This window comes from Mytilus californianus, unplaced genomic scaffold (genome assembly GCF_021869535.1).
Source record: "Mytilus californianus isolate M0D057914Y unplaced genomic scaffold, xbMytCali1.0.p SCAF_4, whole genome shotgun sequence".
NCBI classification, from domain to species: Eukaryota; Metazoa; Mollusca; class Bivalvia; order Mytilida; family Mytilidae; genus Mytilus; species Mytilus californianus.
In genome coordinates this window covers 28,787,558-28,794,012 of record NW_026262690.1, presented here as the reverse complement: position 1 = coordinate 28,794,012, position 6,455 = coordinate 28,787,558, and the positions used below count along the sequence as shown (strand labels likewise).

Genomic DNA, 6,455 nt, shown 5'->3' with positions numbered 1-6,455 from the left:
AATGTTGAATCAAACGATATGAACCTACGCAGTTTTATATTATAAGACTGACACACACCAGTGTGCTAACTGTGCTGGGTGAGGTGCTGTAACTTGATATACATGTATCATTAAGTTACAGTACTGTTAGGATTTGCCTGCCTATTTACAAGGACTTTCTATACTAACTGTTAGTATAGACTGTCCCTGGCTTGAAAGTATGGTTCTCTGCTCAGCAACGGGTGCGTGATTAGCAAATCAAATATCTTGTAGCAGTAAAATACCTCAGGGGGTGGGGGGCACTTCAATACTTAATTGATAGGGGTGTCGCTGGGGTTCTGTTACCCCACCCTTTTCATATAATTTAGATCTTAAAAATGTATACCTTTTCATATATTGCGTGGGTAAAATTGTAACCTTTTCCCATATTGATTGGGTTTCGTGGGGTGTGTTGGAAAAGTGGAATATTTAAGGCTAAGATTCTGTGTGTTATGTTTACTTGATTGAAGATTACGGCGAGACTTTCGGCTGTGAAAAAATGACAAAATACAAGTAATTGGAACTTTATCGACCTTATCATATATTTCTGATAGTTTTCCCCTGCACCTATTCCCATATTTTCAAGTTGGAAAAGTGACCTATTCCAGCGGCACGTCCTATCATCTTGTTTATAGGAAGTGCCCCCCCCTCCCCGATTAAGATACACAAATAAATAATACCTTAATTCAGGAGCACAGTCTGTCTTTACCGCAAATAACTTCGAGATTAATATGTAAGTTTACTTTGCTGATCGATGTTCCTGTAATTCAGATTTATATTTATGTGTGATACCCCCGTCACTATTTATATTCACTCAAAGAAAGGGGTTCTCCGTTACTGGGAAAATCTTATCTGATTCAGGATCAATTTATCGGTTACACTCCCCTATCACCAGTGATTCTTTGTTGTAAGCTGACATTCTGAAAAAAGGTATACTGTTGACTATCAATTTGCACGATTAGTTACAGATGTCGACTCGGACTACTGCAAAAGACAATAATTCAGTTCACTGATTTAGATTGAATAGTGGTTCGGTTAATCCCCTGTTCCCCAAACAAGTAAGAATTAGGTTACATCTTTTGGTAGTCCAAATAATGACGTCTTGCAAGGCTATTTTATTTTTTTTTTCTATCTATCTATCTTCATATTTCCGCGATCAGTCACAACTTTGACTATTAACTATTATGTGCCCAGAAAAAAGTTAAAATAGCCTTGCAAGACGTCATAATTATTTGGACTAATCTTTTGGCAAATATGGTCGTACCACAGGGGTTTGTTACAATTTGCATGGTTTTCTATCCTTACGAACCCTGAAAAACTAACCAGGCCAGGTGATAAAAAATCTGTCTCCCCTTTTTATCCCACCAGAAAATCAAAAGGTTGTCTCCTTACACCTACATGACAAAAATATATACAAATATGGTATCATTGCCAATGTGACGGCTCTTCAACAGAAACTAAAGACGTAGAAGTTAACAACTATATAGGTCACCGTACAGATTTCAACAATGGGCTAAAAAGCCAAACTGCATAATAAGCTACAAAAGGCCAAAATAGATAGACAATATCTGACATGGGTAGAAATGTCCAGAATGTTGAAAAATAAATGTGGATAGTGTCCACATGTGGACACAGATGATGCCCCCGTTTGCATATCATATAGTTATAAAGGGACATAATTGAAGAACTGTAAAAGTGACGCTACCCAAATTTGAACTTGATCTGAGTTTTGTGGTAATAAGAATTGTGTGTAAGTCTCATAACATTTGGTTGAGGCTAACTTAAGTAGAGAACAAAAACTAAAAATTCAGGAATTTTTCTATTTGTAAACACGCATAACTCTAGAATGGTTGTGTATAAGTTTTTTAACATTTGGTTGAGACAAACTAAAGCAATTTTTATGTTTATAAAGGGACATAACTCAAGAATGGTAAAAGTGTTGCCACCAAATTTCGTACTTAATCTGTATTATGTAGTAATAAGCATTGTGTATAAGTTTCATATCATTTAGTTGAGGCAAACTAAAGTTAGAAAACGGAAACAAAAAATTTGTACTTGATCTTAGAATATTGCGTATAGGTATCATAATGTTTTGTTGGGGCAAACATAAGTTACAGAATGGAAACTAAAAATTTTGCAATCTTTCGATTTATAAAGGGGCATAACTCAATAATGGTTAAAGTGACACTACCCAAATTCAACATGATCTGTGTTTTATCAGTGGAAGTCAAAATTAAACATTGCATTGTATAAAGCATTGATTGTAGTTGATTCAACTATAATCATGGATCAAGGAAGATAACTCCAATTTAAAAAATTTCTTGATATTTAGAAGAAAATAAAAATTTTGCAATTTTTCCATTTCTAAAGGGGTATAACTCTAGAACGGTTAAAGTGACGCCACCAAAATTCAAACTTGATCTGTGTTTTGTGGTAATGAATATTGTGTATAAGTTTCATAACATTTGGTTGAGGCAAACTAAAATTAGAGAAAGAAAACAAAAAAATCAGCAATTTTTCCATTTGTAAAGGGGCATAACTCTAGAACGGTAAAATTGACGCCACCAAAATTCAAACTTGATCTGTGTTTTGTGGTAATAAGCATTGTGTATAAATTTCATAACATTTGGTTGAGGCAAACTAAAGTTAGAGAACGGAAACGATAAATTCAGCAATTTTCCATTTGTAAAGGGGCATAACTCTAGAAAGGTAAAATTGACGCCACCAAAATTCAAACTTGATCTGTGTTTTGTGGTAATAAGCATTGTGTATAAATTTCATAACATTTGGTTGAGGCAAACTAAAGTTAGAGAACGGAAACCAATTTTGGGACGTACGTACGTACAGACGGACAAGGTTAAAACTTAATGCCCCCTCCGCTACGGCGGGGGCATAAAAAATCTACTGTCCATTTTAAATCTTGGGTAAACTCCTCATACTATACTGCCTGGTCTGGTGGTAGCGTGTTCACCTCAAGTGCAGAAGGTTGTTTATTTTGAACCCAACCGGGTAAAACCAAAGACTTTAAAGTTGGTATTTGCTGCTTCTCCCTTAAGCACGCAGTATTATTAAGGAGTAAGAGCAAATACTGGTTTGTTCAGAGTCAGAATAATTTGTCAATGTAAGGTGACATGTCTCTCTGAGAACTAGTGTAAGAGATAAATTAGTCCTGGTAAAAATAATGAAAATTGTCTGGTCAGACAAATATAACTAGTACAGTATTAAAAGTCCATGGATACAGAATTTACTAGTATATTTAGTCCGATGTCAGTAATTTATGTCCCCAGACTAATTGTCCTAGTCCATGACATCACTATTCCGGGGTAAAAATGTCCAGGTTTTACTAATACTGTATGCATCATGTCAAGTATATTTGGTGTATGAACATTTTTAAGGATGTATGTTTGTCTGGCATGTTTTATTCGACCTTGACCTAATTTTTATGGTTCATTGCTCAATGTTATTTTTTTGTTTTTTGGTCACTTTTTCTATTTCCTTATTTTCAAATTAGCAATAGGTCAACTATATTTGGTGTATGGAATGATTGTAAGGTGCATATGTCTGACTGAGAAGTTTCATCTTACCTTGACTTTATTTTCATAGTACATTGGACAATGTTTAGTTTTTGTGGTTTGATCTATTTTTCAGATACTGTTAGCAATAAGGCCCCTATATTTGGTGAATGGAATGATTGTAAGATGCACATGTCTGTCTAGCATGTTTTATATGACCTTGACCTCATTTTCATGGTTCATTGGTCAATGAAAAGTTTGCATTGTTTTGTCAGTTTATCATATGCTTTAAGCAACAGGTAAATTATATTTGACTGATGTAACGATTGTAAGGTGTGCATGTCTGTCTGGCAGATTCATATAACCATGGCCTCATTTTATGGTTCGTTGGTCAATGCTAAGTTTTCTTGGTTTTTTCATTTTATCAGATATTATAAGCATATGTCTACTTGTTGGTGTATGGAATAACTACAAGGTGTCATATAAAAATAAGAAGATGTCTGTCTGCCAAGGTTAATATTACTGTGACCTCATTTTCATAGAATATTGATAATATTAAACAGCAAAAATGATTAGCAAGACAAGATATACAAATGATCCAAAATTGTCAGTTGCCTACTAGTACTAATTATGTGATAGTAGTTATTGTCATTAAATGATAATGTTTACCCTTCTATGTGTAGGGCAAGGACATTAAAGATAAAGGGAAACTATAAACAAAAGAAATTATCAACAAAAATAGAAATATAGACGTCAACAAAGCCTAAATGGTAAGTCCACTTCTATAAAAGTTATTGCCCTTGAATAATGATTATTATGAAAATAAGATGTGGTATGATAAATGAGAAAACTATCCACCAGAGTTCAATTAAGTGGATGTAAGCAATGCAATTACTTATTAGAGGCCAATAATGACCTGTAAATAATGAGAAAACCCATACCCTATACATGACATAGTCATCTATAAAAGACACCACAAACAAAATTTGGAACAAAACATAAATTCAAACTTCAAATATACCAGACTAATTTATAAAAAAAAAACAAGTTTTGAAAAAACAAATATGACGGACGTGAACCAACATCAACCACTGAACTATGTACAGGCTCCTGATTTTGGACAGGCAAAATATGGCAGGGTTGATATAAAGATAAGAAGCGGTATGATAGCCAATGAGACTTTTCTCCAATAGAGATCAAATGACATTAAATTTAACAAAATTAGTTCACTGTACAGTCTTCGACAATGAGCAAACCCTATACTGCATGGTAATCTATAAAAGGCCATGAATAACAAATGTAAAACAATTCAAAAAGGGCATGGTGTCTATCCATGCTAAACATGCTTGGGGGAAACACCACAAAGGCGAAAGCTAAGTGCCTGATTTTTGCACAAAACAAAAAACAAAAAACAAATATGATATATATCAACAATTGACAACCACTGAATAACAGGCCCCTGACTTGGGACAGCCACTTACAAAATGTGGCATGGTTTAACATGTTTGCTGGCGCCAAATCCTCCTCTAATTAAGGACAGTGGTGTAAGTCAGTTCATTTAAATATAAAAACTATAAAATCAGTTGAAAAGGGCTATTTTCTGCTCTTTGGTCAGGTTATTTTGATACATTCCCGTTTTCATTCTCAATTTCATTAACTCATTAGAATGCAACAAAGCAGAAAAACAGCTACCAAAAAAACAGACCGGATGTGGCTGGAAATTTATTCTTTCCCTTTAACAAAAAAGACTCAACATACAGATCTATTAGTACTCACATTTACTGACAGCTAATTCAAAGTAAATATCAACTAATAAAATAAACATTTTGTGAGCACCCAACCCACCCCTAACCTGGGACAGTGGTTTTAATAACAGCACAACATTTGAACAAACTGTAAACATTTGTTGCAATTGGCTTAACTCAAAAGACTGCAACAAGGCACAAAAAACAACTAATATGAAAACCATAGACACAAAGCACTGAAATAAGAGTTCTTACAATTTTAAATATTCAAATGAAAGTTTTATCAAAATGTACATAAACATGATAAAATAGCCATTTTATTGCTGTACATGTGTATTTCTCTTCATTTATAATTTTTGAGTTTTGTGTATTTGTAGGTCAGACATCTTGGTTTTCATGATCATCATTCAACAAGTCAATACTGAACGGAAAACTTAAAGTTGATATTTTTCTACATAGTGTGACTTTTTTATTAATTTGAAATGGAATGTGTTTTTTTCCTTCATAAGAAAGAGGAAATTTCATCATAATGACTATAAACAAAAAGGCGTCATATCATCATGATCATAGATGCACAAGAACTTAATCATGTAAATGCAACAACGTAATTATCAATTGAAAGAAAGGAGGAATGAAAAAATATATTAGTATTTTGTTGTCCAAATGAACTTGCTTTGTCCACTCATTTAAATCGCTCCATCCAATAAAGATGTACGGAGGAAGATTTTTGAAGAACAGATTGCAAAAGAGGTTTTGTCTAAGAATTGTAGGAATATTCTAGTGGATGAAATAATTTATTTACTTGACTCTTATATAGTGGACTGAATAATTGTACATAGCAAGCTGAAACAAGAAAAACTAAAACTCAGTCAGAATATGAAATATTTTATTCAGTTCTATTTTTCATAATAAAACAAACAAGACAAAGATTTCAAATCAATATTTCTTTCTTTTATTAAGACATGTCATCATTTCATTTCAGTTAAAGGATTTTATTTTTTGACTTTAAATAGTATTATTATTTCCAAAATAATAATAATCTTTATTGTCATATAAACAAATTAAAAACATGTTTGTGACAAAATGAAAAAAACCAAAATACACTCATATATATCTTATTTAATTTTTTACTACCAAACAGTATTCATTGTAACATACACATTACTGTATATTTATAATT

The 6,455-nt window shown here is 32.9% G+C and overlaps 1 long non-coding RNA gene across 1 annotated transcript; it reads left to right on the top strand.

Annotated features, from left to right (window-relative positions):
- The first annotated feature begins 817 nt into the window (after positions 1-817).
- LOC127698213 (uncharacterized) lies at positions 818-6,027 on the top strand. Its single transcript, XR_007980754.1, has 3 exons — positions 818-948; positions 4,214-4,300; positions 5,653-6,027. It is a non-coding gene; the product is annotated as an uncharacterized LOC127698213 (long non-coding RNA).
- The last annotated feature ends 428 nt before the right edge of the window (positions 6,028-6,455 follow it).